We start from the raw sequence: 17,413 nt of genomic DNA, 5'->3' as shown, positions 1-17,413 counted from the left end.
CGGCCGTCTGTTTGTTTAGGCGGGTTGTTAATTTTGTTGCTGTTTTTTTGTCTTTTCCGTTTTGTTGTTTTTTCGGGTTCTGACTGCTTTTGCTTAATGCGTTTGACCCTGCCTTTGCTACGATTGTAATTTCTTTTTGACTGCTTTTGCTTCTCATGTTTGACTCTGCTTTTGCTACTATTTTTTGACACTGCTTTTGCTACGAGATGGCCTCCTCTAAGTTCTGTTATCACAATCTTTTAGTTTTTTCTGCAGAGGTTAAAAGTTTCTTGTCTGTTATCCTGGTGTTCCTGCTTTTTTTCCACTTGTTGGGTTAGGAGCGATAATATGATGAGTGTCATGATTGAGCTGTATGTTTAAATATGCAACCTTTCCATGCAATAAACAGTTGGTAGTATAAAATGTGCGCATGTGGTGTCCCCTCTCTTGTTAGTATCCTTGTTGCGCCGCCGTTTCTTTTCATCATGCACCAACTCGCCCCTCAGGCCATTCTTCTGGAGCTTAACCGCTGCACCACTGCGCCAGGGGTGGTATGAGAACTCCGCGAGGTCTATGAATGTAATGTAGACAATGACCCTTGCAGCGTATATAGAGATGTAAGCGGAACCGAGGCGACAGAAAATGAGTCCATGCGTAGGAGGAATCGTAAATGTTTTCGCATTGTGTTCTTAAAGATAGGTTATGTGTTATGCAATGGTGAAAGAAAGAACAGTGTCCTTGTCTGGTAAGTGCTACGCAAATATTACCCCAGGCTGCTGAAGACACCCAGGAACGTTATTGCGTCACACCAATAAGACGGAGATGAAATGTTTACTCAAGCTTTTATTATATTTGGCTTTGTCTGGTCAGTACTGTTATGTATTAAGCAATATAAAAAGTCACTCTAGTATCGTCGGAGATACCGAACTTGGCTTGTCAAAGAGACCAGAGAGCTAAACTATAGTTGGGTTGAACTTCAGCCCGCAGTCGAGCTACCACAGTCGTCCTCCACGACAAGGGAAAACACGATATTTTTTTGCTCTTAGCTGCTCATGAGCTAAGTGCGGTAGCTTTTTTCTGTCAAAAATTTTGTGCAGGTGTTCCTTTATGGCTGCACGTTCTTCTGATGTATGACATGTAAAAGTTGGCAATCAAAAACGCTTTTGCACCTGTAACTTGTATGATGCAATAAAACATGAAAATCTGTACTGCGTTTACTGCAGTAACTAATTAGAGGAAGTGATGGGGCACTATTTGGGTCATGGGCTCTTGTGGAAATCTGCTGTTTTAAGTCATATAAAACACTACAGATGGTAGTTATGAACGCCACGCATGATTCCATTCTGACCGCACAGGCCTGCCATCTCCAGAGGTGCCCGAAGCCGTTGCGCAGCGCATCCGCATGGCGTTCGCCTGGTGCGCGTGGCTATGGGCGCATGCCTACGCCGCCTGGATCGCATGGCGTGCCTGGGTGCTGCATGAGCCGGTGTCTCCAGTGCCAGGTGGCAGCTGTAGCAACGTGCTCTTCCTGGTCGTCATGGTAGGCTCAGTCAGCCTCATCACGGGCGCCACCTTGCTGAGGGACACGCGAGCGTGGGCGATCGCCAAGGACGGGTTGGAGGCCGCCTCGGACCACGGCGCAGCGGCCCTGCAGGCGCTCGCCTTTCTCAAGCCGTGAGCACCGCACGTCTTTGTGTAGTTCTCTGGCAGTTATGGGGTAGTGGCAAGGGGATGAAACAATGAGATCTCCTGTTATTTCCTCAGCGCCGAAACTAGTCGCCCAGTCATTGTTTACTGTGATTCAAAATTGCTAGGAAGGATACTTTACAAATATACTAAATGATGGAAGTTGGATTAATTATTGACACTCTGCGCGGTAATTAGTGTGTTTTCATCGCGTTGCGCGGAGTATACAATGATTATTTTTTCATCAGTTCAGGGGCGGAATTTTTTAGATAAAAGTTTGGGATAAAAGTAAGGTCTCCTCCTTACTAGTGCTATAGCGTCTTCACGACACTGGTGATGGTGGCACAGGGGACCGAACATAGCACCTCCCGGATGCAGGGTGGGCGCTTTAACCACAATGCCACTGTTTCGGGCAAAACGGGTCTTCCCTACGAATGGGGCAGTTTCACAGAACTAACTGGGTCATCAACCAAAGCGTTGAGGTCCTATGATTGTAAACGCCACTTCAGGAGCACGATCCTATCCATTCTATTGTCAGATCCCCCCGAGACTCTTAAGTGTCTCCCACAGATGTGTTGATGGTCAACCACTAGGCTATCCGTAGTTGGACCACCATAGAGCACGGCTGTAGATGGAGCTTACTAACTCTTCTGTCATCTGGCTTTGGGATACATCTACCCATTTATACCAGTAGGCACCCTCCGGTGGCAGTTCGGCTACTCTCGCAGACCTAGCCGAGTGCTTTCAGAATTGCGCTCTTCCTGTGTTACAGTCCTTAAGGAATTTCGAGCGTTGAAACCCACACGAAGAGCCTGGCGTTTGTCCCATGGGTCCGCGCACCCATTTTACCGATAGGTACCACGCGGCACCTATGACGGGTGTCTCCTATCGCCGCTGCGGACGCTGTGCGCTGATGGCATCAATGAGCGGGAACGATTACTCGGTAACCTCTGGGGCAACCGTGCACACAGCTACTACAGGTACTCTTCGTGACTCGACTCCATTGGATGACTGAGCGCCCAGCTGAATAAAAATTCGCATCTATTAGAAAAAACAAACAGTGCGTTCCTTGCGGTCCATTGCTCAGTCATCCTCGAGTGGCCAGAATCCGCCTTGTGCAGTAAAGCCCATTTTGGTTCTTTTGTTATTGTAATGCCTGTTCGAGCACACAGTGGCGGGATTTATAGGCGCAGGCCCCCTTTATCAGACTATGCAGCCTAAGAAGCCGAGGACCACTACGAAACATAGAAGGTGCCGATTACAGGGAAATGTTTGGTGACAGCTGGCGGCGGAAGGCGAACCTACAGCTTGGAAAAATTAATTACTTGTGAAAAGAGCCACAAGGGGGCTTTTACCACATGAGGCGGATTTAGAGCTGCTCGCCGGCGGAACAGATCATGGCCCTTCAGGGCAACGGTTTTGTATAAGACCATTTTCCCAAGGAGTTCTCTCCGGAAAAACCGAACACCAGGCCTGGGCATATCTTGTACCGGTTTTGAGAAAACTGGTGGATAGACAGAGGCACTGGGAATCGAGCTTAGCTCCTCCCAAATGCTAGGCGGATGCTCTACCACAAGACTATCGCTTCGGGCGAGAATGAGCTACAAGCGGGCTTTACCGCACGCGGGAATTTAAAGTTGTTTGACGGTGGAACGAATCACTGGCCCCTCGACACAACTGTTTTGGTCCACGGCCCCTTTCCTAACCATTTAACTCCAGAAAGTCCGAGCAACGGGCCGGAGGAAATCTTGTACTCATTAGAAAACTTGTGGGCGCCCGGCGGCACTACCGAACCTAGCAGGTTCCGAATGTGAGGCGGATGCTCTACCCCAAGGCCACCGCTTTCCGGCGGAGTCAGACCTTCGAATCCGAGCCGAATATTGTTGGTCGCGGGAAAGTTTTAAATGTGCTGGAAAACTACTGGATAATCTCGGCAATGTCTGTGCTTGAAGCTTGATTCGCGTTTCCTACGGGGGTCGCTAAAAATCTGTTGTGGCTTCCTCTCTGGTGACGCAGCCTGTTCTGGATGGCGTGCTTCTGCTCGCTGGCGACTCTGGCCATCATGCGCAGCAGTGCCGCCCTGGAGGGCCCGATCTGCACCGCGGGTCAGGTGACCCTGGTTGCCTTCTGCTGCCTCTACTCCCGGCACCCGAGGCGCATCGCCTGGGGCACCGTGCTGAGCGCACTGCTGGCACACCACCTGCTGGCGCTGCTGCTTGTCCGCCACGGCATGGGACACAGCCCGCTCGCCTGCCTCGCCCACCTGGTCGCAAGGCACGCTGAGCACTTGGGCCGCTAATGCATTAAGCCAAAGTCTAATTTTTAAAGAACGGCAGGAGTAGAAATTAACTGGAGCGTATTATAACTAGTAATGCATAGTTATGAACAGAAGATAACTATTTACGTTAGAAAATTGACCTTGAAGCGGTATTTTCGACAGATTCGCTTTATGCTTCGTCCACTTTGTTGTCTGGCATCAGTCGCGGCTTCCAGTGGCGTAGGCCAAGCTAGAAGGCGTCACGCCGGCCGTGGCAGAAGGAAAGCCCATAACACCTACAAAGCCGCGCTTATGACGACATCCAGGCTTGGCAAGCATAGTGAGCGTCGGCTAAGCGACGAATCGGCGCTGTGTGATGCGTGTGAATCAGTTGGACCGGATGCGATGACAGAAGGGTGGCTGATGGCGTTGCAGCGCCTAGATCGGCTAAGCTCTTACTGGCCGTTTGCTTCCCCATGTGCTGCTGTTTTCATCGCGATCGATGTCATGACGATGTGATATAGAAAATGAAATATGTTGCAATATGCCACCACTCGAGCGTTGTATTTTCTTTGTGTGTAATCTATTGAAACTGATGCGTGCGATCGGAATAAAATACAAAAAAAAACATAGTCTTTCGTTATTTTGTTACAAAGGCCGAGAGGCAGTTCTCACAGTAATAACGCCTCAGTTAAAGAAAGAATTATGTTAGGCAGTTGCCGAGGACATCGTGGTCACTCTACTGTACTATAGAAGATGGATAACAAATCTAAGCCACTCAGGACCTGAGCTGCAAAGCATATTCAATGAGTTATACAGGGAGAGCAGAACGGTGGGTCTAAAAATTAACATGCATAAAACCAAAGCAATGTTCAACAGTATAGCAAGAAAACAGCAGTTCGCAATTGGTAGCCAGGTGCTTGAAGTAGTAAAAGAATATGTCTACTCAGGGCAGGTAGTAACCGCTGATCCGGGTCATGAGAGGGAAATAACTAGAAGAATAAGATTGGGGTGAAGCGCATATGACAGGTTCTCTCAGATCATGAATGGCAGTTTACCCTTATCCCTCAAGCGAAAAGTATACAACAGCTGTATCTTACCTGTGCTCACCTGTGGGGCAGAAACGTGGAGGCTAATAAAGAGGGTTGAGCTTAAGTTAAGGGCAACGCAGCGAGCTATGGAAAGAAAAATGATTGGTGTAACATGAAGAGACCGGAAGCGGGCGGAGTGGGTGAGGGAACGAACGCGAGTTAATGACATTCTATTTAAAATCGAGAGGAAGAAATGGGCTTGGCAGGGCATGTAATGCGAAAGCAAGACAGCTGCTGGTCCTTAAGAGTAACTGAGTGGATTCCAAGAGAAGGCAAACGTAGCAGGAGGCGGCAGAATATTAGGTGGGCGGATGAGATTAAGAAATGTTCGGGGATACGATGGACGCAACTGGCAAAGGACAGAATTAATTGGAGAGACATGGGAGAGGCCTTTGCCCTGCAGTGGGCGTAGTCAGGCTGATGTTGATGCTGATGATGAGCAAATCTAATCATAAAATTGGCCACTCTTTTCAGGTAACTATGTCGTGTGACCACATTCTGTTCTATAAGGCGTAGGAGATGGGGAGATGAAGAGGGTTCTGTTACCACAGCATAGAGGCGTACAACTGACAGGCTAAGCACAGCATAAATGATAAACTTTTGAATTAGTCTTTCTTGCTAGCGATACGGCCGAGCTCTAAAAAAGTCAAAAACTCAGCTGAGATATTTCAGATGACCTGAGTACCTGGGCGCAGCCACTCCTCGTTGTGTTTATTGGGTGCTTTGCACCGCGTAAATTCCAATGCAGAATACTTGTGTGTGTGTCTGTAGGTGGGGGGGAGGGCGGTTTCTGCAGTGGTCTCCCATGTTTCCCTAAACAGGTTGGTCGAAATTACATTAGTGGTCTTTTAAACTTTCAATGGTTGTCCTGCCTTACATATTCTCTTCCACATATGAAGGAAATATAATGACATCTGAATAGCGTTCTATAAAGCGGTTCTGTCGAGATAGTTTGTGTCATCATCATCATCATCTGAACCTAGCAACGTTTCACGGAAGAACCTTATCCAGTGAGGCTAGTTTAGCAGTGCTGTTGGAGGAATTAGCGGGTATTAATTGGGATGTCATAGGGCTTAGTGAGGTTAGGAGGACAGATGAGGCGTATACAGTACTAAAGGGCGGGCACGTACTGTGTTATCGTGTATTAGTAGACAGACGAGAACTAGGCGTGGGATTCCTCATCAGTCAGGATGATAACCGGTGGTCCTTAAGGGTAACGGAGTAGGGCGGCAGAAAGTTAGGTTGGGGGGTGAGATTAAGAAGCTTGCGGGGATACGGTGGCCGCAACTGGCTAAGGGCAGGGTTAACTGGAGAGTCATTGGAAAGGCCTTTGCCTTGCAGTGGGAGTAGTCAGGCTGATGATGATGATGATGAGTTTCTGGAAACCGCGTCGACACCTGCGTTACAGCCAATTTTTTCGAGGCGATGGAGTGGTGGTGCACGTAGAGCAGTGCCACAGTATTTTTGCACTGCGGTTGAAAGCACCGATTCCTGGCCTGACAGGCCTCTCTGGTTTGAAATCGCCCACTGCTGGGAAATCCAGCAGTTGGGAGGCATGTGAGCGAAGGATTGATTTTGACAGAACTATTTGTGCTGCAGAAAAATTAAAATGAAAGCCCGCTCCTTGAGCATTCAGTAGACGCGGGAGAATGTTAATAGCTCCCACCGTATCATGCCCTCTACTGTCACCCACAGTTTAGAGTTGAGATACTTTGTGATGAACCGTGTTTGTGTTCAAAGAGCCAAGATGCAACTCCACACAGTCTCAGCTTAATAAAGGAACCGAGCAGCTTTCGAACGGGCATCCTTTTGCAAGAAATGTGTTGGCGTTCATACCTTTCTTCGTTAAATTTCAATCATAACCAAAGAGACCCCGGTCGAATGCTTAAACGCGCTAGCACTAAGACCCGCACTCACTGATTTAACCACTGTCTGTCTAAGTTTGGCCTGAAATGAAATAAAACTGTACTAAAATACTCAAAGTGGTTTGTTGGGCGAGTTGGTTTACCATATTGAAATATACCTGCGCTTAAAAGACACGGACTGAAAAAATTCAGTTGTAGGTCCAGCGCTGTGTGTGTGTGTCTCTATCTTTCAGTCCGTGTCTTTTAAGCGCAGGTATATTTCAATAAAATACTCAACACCGCGAGTGAGTTACGAACCCGCTGCGGAACGAACAGATGAGCTTTCTTGTTCATTGCATTTGACGACTACACCATCGCCCTGGTTTCTTTTCTGAATTACATGGAAGTACAGCAACGCAGGCAGGCTTCTAGTCTTACTTTACCAGGCCACATCCCGCGCACCTGTCATCATAGCCACATCAACAGCCTGCTATTACTTTGTTCCCGCATCAAAATTCCTGGACACACACACACATGCATCATGTAAAAGTAGCCAGACAGGAGGTCGAACTTGTGCAGCATATACTGCCCGCACCAGAGCACCTGCTGTCTGAACAGACTCTTCGATTAATGTGGCGGCTCTGCGGGGTGATCTATCATTCGGCTATTCAGTAGGCTGAACAGTCCCATCAGCACATAAATATCACATGGAACATTACAGTATTCCAAATTAAAAAACCAGCGGAAGGACGCGCACACACACACAGAGGGACATAGGACGACACTGCTGTCTAGAAGGGGAGGCAAGACTGCCAATACGTCGGTACAGGATATTAAGTCTCGATGAGAACTTTTATGAGATGATTTTTTTGGTTTGTGTACAGCTACTCTCAGGACAAACTAACTTTTTCTAATTCACTAGGATTAGAATTGCCGTCACACCAGAACTCGACCGATGTCGGAGAAGGAATTACCGATTCGTCGGTAGTTTTCGCGTAACCTTGTGGTGCCATTCAAATCTGCCTACCGTGCGAGGTTGCCACCTACCCAATGGACTGTTACCAATAGTTTCTGCGAAATCAAAAAAACTACAGAGAATGTTTACTAGATTCTAATCAGCGAAAGCATAAATTTGTGCCACATAGAAGACGGCGGTGAGCAGGCAGTGCCGCGGGACGGAGCAGGTGGAAGTTGATGAAGACGACGCTCTCTAATGCACAGCGTGAGACTGTGCAGTTCATTACGAGGCGTGTTGGTTGCAGCGATAGCCTAGTGGTCTCGCTGTGCGACCCTTAAAGGAGATCTGTTCCCGCAGCCGCGGGTTTGACTCCCAGTCATGAATATTGGTTCAGTTTCTTCTTTTAGTTTTCATGGTTTGACCTCCAGCTAAGCTGAAGGTGAAATTTACACGGTCTGTGATTGAAGCCCAAGGTCCCGTAGATATTTGATTTGATTTGATTGAAGATCCCGTAGATTTTGAAGCGAAAATAATAAGATATATTAGAATATCGGCACCGTCACAGCATAAAAAGTACCTGATACTGCAGCTAGCAGTCCGAATATGGCGGTTGATGAACAGACAACTGCAAGTAAACTGACGCAAACACGCACAAAAGTTCCAACAGAAGCTGCGACAAGAGTCAAATCTTACGCTTTCACCTTCCCTTCTTACGTTCACCTAAGCGCTCTTATCTTTTCGCCGCTTGTTTCTTCGCCATGGACAGACAGTAGAGGGGAGAGTGAAAGAGATGCACGTGCCTCCCGCCTGCGCAGAGTAGCAACACCCGTGCTTTTTCTGAGTGCCATAGACAGCCCTTTACTGCTGACGTCACGCGTGCCTTATGATCTTTAGGGGCGGCATCGCGCGTTATACGTGCCCGGATGTCCCCGCGAAGCTCGGTAATTGATTTTTTTAATTATTCGTAACTGATCGGCACGCTTTCCAGCACCTGTGCGTGTTCCTCCTAAGAGGCTCCACAACCGACACTAGCAAGTGCAAGGGGTTACCTACATAAGTACGCAGTTTACATGATGGCGAAAATTTTCTTCCACTGCGTGGTCGCATGTCTTTCGAAAAGCATAAGTGAAACATGCATTCGCAATGGCCGTTTTTAGTAGTTTGTAACGAGTAGATTCTTACGCCCAGCAAGACTGGCCTCTTGAGAACGTAAGGTACACAGAAATGTGTTTATTGAACCCCTAAAGAGATTCCCCCCTCCCTCAGGCAATTTTATTGTCCACTGCACTTTAGTTGTCATCATACCTTTCGACGCCAATTAGTACCTATTCTTTCGGAATTCTAGACAAAGCGCTTTATGTATACAGATCGAACCACGAGGTAGAAGTCTTGGGAGCAAAGCCAAGTCCACCCTCTTAGTGCGAAGTTAGCAGGGACAGCGAACGTCTTTTCAAATATATCACCGCTCGTCCTGTTACGCCACTGCCAACGTGAAACCTATGAACGCGGTTAGAAGTTCGGCTCCGTATATATTTAGGCATTTGCAGAGTCTTCGGGGCCAACGCCGTGCTGTCGTTCTGCATTTCAGCGAGCTCGCCGTCAGAAATGCTTAAGCCGAGCAATGGAACCTCATGACAGGAGAGTAAGGAAGCTTCTTGTGGCAGTAGATCAATTTGCCATTTGTAGGCAGAGCAGATAATCGATCGACTGTGTCGTCATCGCCAGAATTATGCGGCCGTTCACGAAGGTGACAGAACCATCGGAGGAGGCGAACGTCTAGCTAAGACCGTAGATAAGCAGGCGTTCGCTTCGCCGCCAGGAGAAGCATGTTGCCATCAGCTCTCGATTACGGGAGGGGGAGTTTTAATGCAACAGCACTGACGCTGCTGTTTTGCAGAAAATCCGCCGTCTCATCGTCTTGAGCGAAAAATTCTCGGAGAAGCAACGTAATTTGGCCACCTAGGTCATGTGACCTTGTGTCGTCACGATCTGCCCACTGGATTGTGAACGAACTTACCACCATGGCAGATGGCAGTTAAATAAATGATTGTTCGCGAGAGGTTGCTCGGGAAGAGCAACCTGGGTCGCACAAGCACCACTCGTGGCAGTACCTGCCATCGCAGGGCTGTGGCGTAGTGCTTAACCGCTGCACCACTGCGCCAAGGGTGGTGCGAGGACTCCAAGTGATCTATGAATGTAAAGCCGAGAATGACCAGTTGGGCATTAACCCTTTAACGCTATTTCGTCCCTTAAGCCATAGATTAAGTGTGCTCCGTTACATCTTTGTTTCTTTTCAGTGCGGGTGCTCAGTACTTGATAAGCACATTCGACAGCTGGTGCGAGAAATTATCGAGGCCGCCGAAATAGCTGGGCTGCACTGCCATTGTGTTAACGCTCCTTGCTTATGTAGCTAACAAAAAACTCAGACTGTCAACGGTTTTTGACAGTCGTGCTTTGTAGAGGATATGAAGCCCGTTCATGCTTTGCCTGCTTGTGCAAAGTAGAGGCAGCCTGTGCATCTGTTTAAATAAACGCCGTTGAATGTCAGCTCTCTTTATGTCTACTTTTATCATCCTCGCATCTGCCTTCTTCGCTGCCAATTTCAAGGTCCTGTTTTTCTTCTGGCTCGGGTCTTGGAATTGGTGCGCCGTTTGCACCAGCGCTGATTTCAGTGACGACGGCATGATTGCCACTAAGGCATCAATGTATTTGGCATTTAAATAATTTATTTAACTGCCATCTGCCACGGTGATAAGTTCGTTCACAAACCGGTGGCAGATCGTGACGACACAAGGTCACATGACCTAGGTGGCCAAATTATGTTGCTTCTCTGAGAATTTTTCGCTCAAGACGATGAGACGGCGGATTTTCTGCAAAACGGCAGCGGCACCTTTCCCAATGTCATCAGCGTGCGGGTAGCGGCTACGCATACTGCAGCATAGAACTTTAAAAAAAATCCAACATACAGCTATATAAGAGCGGTGCTCCACAGCGGTAGCTGCGAGAGGCATAGAAAATGCGCAAAGGCACTTTTTTTTTTCTCATTCAGTGCATTTACTGTGCCACTACACTTTCTCTGCATTTGTTGTTGCTATTGTTAGCCGAGCTATCGAAACAAGCCGACCAGCTGTTGTTGTCTCGTCCGATGCATAGGCCTATCTCTCTTGCCTCCTTACTTCCCATTTCCCCAACCCCTTTTGGCTACATATTCACTGGCCGAGAATAAGTGTTGTTCCTTTGTTTGGCTACGCTATCGGATGTGAGAAGTGAGAAGTGCCAGTGGTGCGGCCTCCCTCGAAGGACGGGCAACAGTTGCCTAACTTTACTGTTAGTATTTAGGAAAACGGGATTGCAAGACACTCTAAAAAGAAGTGGCTCGGGAATACTGTTACACAAAGTGTCGTACCTGAACCTAGAAGCTGGTAGCTATAGAAAGGAAATCGCTCAGTTAGTTATTTTCATTAGATCCTGTGTGCTGGTTCGCCAGCGTGACGGGCAAGCTAAATCAACCGAGATCGTCTTTTTCGGGTACTTCATTACGCTGATGTCCTGGCCTGAACTGACCTCTGGTGATCAAGCTCTGGCTCCTCAACGCATGCAGGGTGGCGAGCTTCGCGATCCAAGGCGGCCATCTCGTGCTGGGCTGCCTGGTCACTGGGGAGTTCCAAGAAACAGCCATCTCCACTACCCCCGGCTTCGCCTTCGCGGTAAAGTGTGGTCGTGTCGCCACTTGAGACAGAGCTTACAGCCAACCTCGGGATCTGTTCTCTCGCATATGTTGGCAGTTAGGCAAGGCCACCTTTTAACCACCGTGGTCCAACTTAAGTGCCGAGGAAAAAAACGAAGCGACTTTCAGTGTTTCATACCACTCTTGTTTAAAAAGCCAACCGCTAGTAGCGCACCGGTACGTTAAACTTAGTCCAATGCTCCTTGTGTCCTCGGTAGGGAGGATGTAGAAGCAATTGATCCGAGTGGAATGAAAGCCAGAGGAAAATTAGAAGTTGAGGTGGGCCACCGGTCAAAGGTAGCGAGAGGCGAAGAAATGCTGAGAGCACCAACGCTGCTTGTGCAGAAGCGGGCAAGAGCCGTTCCGGGGCCCGGGAGCCTGTGCGCTCCAAACTCCTCAGTTTAATAAAGTTTTTATTATGATGGTGAGGTGTCCGAGAGGAAGCGAAAAAAACATAAGCGATCATCTCTGTTGAAGTCTGCGCCATATCAGTTAGCGCTCCCTTACCGCGCTCCGATAAGATCAAACATGTACAGAGTACTTCTGCTGATTTAGAGAAATCCAGAAGTTTTTGTTTAGCTGCATCTGCTATCAATTTTGAGTGCAGTGATACTGTACGGATCAGTCAAGCCACTCAGGAAGCGGCCTCTATTTCGCTTCATTCAGACCCTCTCGTACTTTTGCATGTTGCGTGGTGTGTAGACCCCGTAAGGCACCAATCCAATGCCGCGTGGCCCCCGGCTGCCTACACCGCATGTAAAGGCTCTGGCATAGTACTTTTTTAGTACTGTTTCCACAAGATGTGCACAGGAAATACTTTGATACATCATTCTACTACGCCCCGTTGAGGGACGCCGTGTTTTTACATTCGGTGTGAGACATCTTTTGCGTCGCGCTTTCTGAGCACCTTTCTTTTGCATAACGTGTATTCAAGACGGAACCACTTTTTAAAGGCACATTGAACTGAGTATTGGAAAAAAAAATGGCTGGCCGTTTTAGCACTGCTAAGCATGAAATAATATTCGAAAGCGCAGTTTTTTTCGCGTACCTCAAGGCGTACCTGCGGAGCCAGTTATGCGCATTTTATTTCCTCAAAAATCAACAAAGTCAAAACCTTGCGCTGCAGTATTGAGAAAAGGAAAGGCATATAACTTCCTAAATTTGTACGTGGTCGCCACTGACTACTCACAGCACGATTGAGTTACCTACTGACCCAGTGAGTCATTACACTCGCTACTCAAAGGCTTGAGACAGGCACATACCGCTGAAACCCGAGAAGTGCGGCTATAAGTGCTTTTGCACTAAAACAAGTCACGGCGTATTTCTACGTCACGAAATTATTTTAGAGTTGGTGCACGTGTATAAACACCGACTGCGCACAGAGCCTGCAACAAATCCTCTCATTTTTCGTAGAATTAATGCCGTGTGTCGAACGGCGGTGGTTGCTTTTCCCTTGCTTCTCCTAATGTGCGGCAGTAGCTACGCAGACAGGGCATGCTCGACGATTATATTTCGTTATTTTCGCTCTTGCGCCACATTGCAAGATCCTCACAATTTGCCACGGGCGCATCGTGAGGCCTCCTGTAATACTGCCACAACTGCCGTCCATAAACCAAAAAAGCCGTTGCAAGAAGCGCCCTCAACCAGGATAAACAGGATGTAGAAAATTGGTGAAGTGCTTACTAACAGGGATGCGCAGCCATAGGTCTCTAACGCTCTAAGTACTAGATTGCCCAAAAACTCACCCTCTCAAATAAACCCTGAACTCTGCGAGCTGCAGCCACCCTATTCCCTATTCCCCCTATTCCGGTCATTAAACTTTATGCCGCCCCCTGCAACGCTTCCCTTCCTGCCCAAAATTTAAAAAGAGAATGCTGTTGAGGACAGCTTTCGATCAATGTATTCAATAGTAATGGGTGACAGCATACTAAACCTGCTCTATTTATCTGAACCGATGCGCTGTAACACACTGCTCCGTGCATAGACGTCGCTTCATCCTAACCTAAACAAGGATTAATCATTAGTGGTTAATGTGCAGTATCCAGCCTGTCACGATTGTTGCGGTTGCCGCCGCTCTCGTCGTCATCAGAACCAGTCTACCGCTCTCATTCGAAGTCAGAATTGCGAGGAAGTGTTTGTAGGCAAGTTCATGCTTTACTGGAACCGTATTTATGCGTACAAAGACACCACAGGAAGGAACGAAGTTGAAGTTGAACGAAATTGACAGGACAGAGCCCCATGCGTGATCTGTCCTGTTAACTTCGTTCCTTGCCGTGCTGCTTTTCTTACTATGGCTTGTGGAATTTATTAAAACCATCTCCCTAACCTGCACTTGAAACCAATTCCACGACCTGCAATTAACATTTCCACAAGTTAGTCAGACAGGCAGCACAGCAAGGAACGAAGTTGACAGGACAGAGCGCTTAAAACCACTTCCACAAGTCAGAGGCACTGTCTGGAACCAATTATAGATTGTCAGAACGCTGCTGTCAGAGCTGCTCCAACAAGAACATCTTTTTATCGAAACATCAGCGCCACCGGCATTCTTGTATGGCGCCATTATGCAGAGGATGTTGTCAGGCTTAAAACACTAAAGGTTCGAAATATTTTTTCTCATGGACATGTACTACTCTGTAGTGTTGAAAACGGCATTTTACGCAGCTGCCGGCCATAACTCGTCCTTCGCGGTGGGAGCAGCGCAACATCGGGCGTGACGAGTTATTCGTCACTGGCGACATTGGCATAATTTCATATTACGAGAACTGCTCGGGTTTGACGGTTAAAGGGTTAATACCAAATTTCTGGAAAAAAGTGAGCAGTGCGTAGTCTGGTGAAGAGCGGAAATTTTTTCGAGACAGCATGAAAAGGTGAAGAGCCGCCTGTCAATTTATCACGGGAACATGTGCACCACCGCAAAAGCCGTGAGCGTTTTTCTCAAGCTCTCGCAGTTACTCCATCTTTGTCAACAGTGTTGTGCATCGACAGGAGCATGCCTGTGCTATATTTCTCCAATTAAGCCGAGTCCTGTTCTAGCCACGGTCATGCTATGCCTGCAAGCTTCCTAATTTCCTCTGTGCACCTGGCTCTTTCATCGACAAAAAAGCGTTCGTTGATAAAAATTTTGAATATTGAGGTATTGAAAGATAACAGTACGGAAATACTTCAGGCTGTGGTCGATACTTCTGATGCGTAGCAAAATTTTTTATTTTTCGTCGTTTGCATTGAATAGTTAAGACTGGCATAAGAACCAATGCACAACGTTTTTGACGATGGCAAATACGTTATTAGCAAAAAAATGCATTTTTCCGAGGGCAGGTCTGCGGATATGTTATTTATACTGAACTATAGCAATACGTGAAAAAAAGTGTTCATAAGCGGGTTCTCGCTCAAAAATGTTTTCGTTCAAAATTGTTCTGTATGTCCAGAAGAGAACCATAGGCTAAATGCAGCTGTCGGCGTCACCACAGTACCAGCCGATTTTTCAAGTGAAATGCGTTTGTCGACAACTTTGTTCTTGTGGATCACACATTTAAAAATATTTCTTTAGAGAGTCTATAGACTGTCCGCAGATTCTTGACTATTAAGTTTACAGACTTTCAGTAGACAAATCGTATGGATGAGCCTAAGGCAATACTAAGCCTATAGGTAGTAACTGTACAGTGGTGAGCCGCCTTGTCTAGAGCGCTTGAGAAGTGCGCACTTGGTAACAAAAACCGAAATTAGAGAGCAGCCCCTCATTACAGGGCAAAGTTTTCGTGCCTGCTTTGTTTACGAGGCTATCTGGCGCTACTTCCGTGCAAGCGTTGCAGCTGGACCCTAGAGGCTGCCACAAAATCTGGATTTGTTTGCAAGGAAGTGCACCGCCCGAGCGCTCTAGACAAAGCTGCTCACCACTGTACAATGAATACATTTATGACCATACACTCAGTAGATTTTTCTGCATAGAAATTCTATAACGTATGAATAGGCAAAAAGAAATATCTATAGGAAGGCAATAGAGCCTGTAAGTAGTCGAGTCCTTAGACACTTTTATAAGAGCAGAGGGTAGGGTACGCCTTCTTTCCCTTCCATACGGCGGCCACCAGTCCTTTTGGTATCAACGAAATGAGTATGAATGAGGGGACTGGAACATTTTGAAAGTAAATTTTCTTACCGATAATGGTTCGCTCCCTAATAAATGCGAACATAAGCTGAAGACATATAATCCACTTTTATTAGGAGCAGTAATTAGTTGGAATTGTCCGAAGTATACTTTTAAACCCAACCCGAGTCATGGCCATCATCAATTCACCGATGAATGTAATACCACCCTGGCTGTCCCGTGCAGATCCTGCCGAACGTGCTGTTCCTCGGCTTCCTGGCAAACCTGCTGTTCCACTACGGCGTGGCGCAGCGGGCTATCTCCAAGGTGGGTTGGCTGGCGCACCACTTGTTGGGAGTGACCTGCTGCGAAGCTATCGTCGCCCTGGCAAACGTCTTCCTAGGAATGGCAAGTCACCTCTTCATCTACTGCAGCCAGTGCGCTGAACGGCCCTTTTAGGTACTACTATCTGGACGACACAAATGCACTGAGCGGAGCAACATATCTGTAGCTTTGTCTAAATGAAGAAACTCATAAGCGAACTGTTAAAAAAAGATAACAAATGGCTTTTCGGCGTTTTCACTTTTTTCCACATAAGTTTGCCGTGTGTTTAGAGGTGAACGAGGTAGGATGCAGGGTAATAATTTTGCTCTTATCACAACGGCACCACAGGAATGGGAAATGCATTGAGAATAAGGAAGCCACTGTGATCTTGGCCAAAACCAGTGGCACAAGGGTGTTGCCGGCGTAGCGTTCTGTTAATTTAGTTATCTTTGCATTTAGTTTACAGCCCTCTGTAGCTCTTTAAGCGCTTAAACATCCCACCATGCAATAAACGCCGTCCTTAGAAGTATGTACCAAGGCAAAGTGATCAGGAAAACAAAAGTCAACTATATAAAGCCATCAAATTTTACCGTAGATCTTCCAAACATGCCGACTAAATGCTTCTAGGAAACATAATGCAAAAATTGGTAGGGCTTTAATGTCGATAAACGGAGTAGACGTATGAAAGCATGTGTTTAGCCTGATTGTTTTGTTTTGCTGGGTCGAGAGCACATCTGGAGACGATATTATACCCAGGTTAAACTCTGGTCTAGATTTAGCCGATATGAGCTGTTCGTGCCGCAGATTGAAGGTGACAAAGCCGAGGATGTGCAATGCACAGCGGGAGTGCGTGTTGGAGTTTAACACGAGGCGTTATACGCTGCGGCGATATCATACTGCAATAAAGAAAAAAAAATGTCGATAGCATAGAGCTCTTGTGCACTGGTCAGCGAAGCTTACCTGTTCGCGCCTCGGGTTTGAATCTCACTCGCGAGAATATTGATTTTATTTATTGTTTGTTTTTATGCTATATTCATGGCGTAAGCCCACAACCATTGCAAGGTCTTGCGCGGGGTTTAGCCACCGGAATAGTGCTTTCTCCTAATAAGAGCGAAGAGATAGTCCTATTCAGGGAAGGCCCATTTCGCGAACATACCTGAGTGGAAGCTGCCGAAATGGGTTTCTAATATAACCCAACCAATAAGTAAACTGCTCGAGAGGCTTTAGACGATGCACTATACTCAGGGTAGCAAGGCGTTGGCCTCGCTACTAGTTTCTTTCTAGACTGCTGTGAAAGCGAGGAGTATTTCACTGCACTTCTGCTGTCTGTTCTGTTTGTATTCGAGTACAGTTTAATGGCCAGAGCAATGGCGAAAAAAAGGTGGAAGCGTTTTGTCTGGGGCAAATTTGGGCGGGAAGACCAAAATATGGGAATGTCGATGTACCTAGTTAGGAATCTCGCTTGT

The sequence above is a fragment of the Amblyomma mixtum genome, chromosome 4 (genome assembly GCF_055824585.1).
Source record: "Amblyomma mixtum isolate Tamu chromosome 4, ASM5582458v1, whole genome shotgun sequence".
Classification (NCBI taxonomy): Eukaryota; Metazoa; Arthropoda; class Arachnida; order Ixodida; family Ixodidae; genus Amblyomma; species Amblyomma mixtum.
This window is presented reverse-complemented; position numbering follows the sequence as displayed.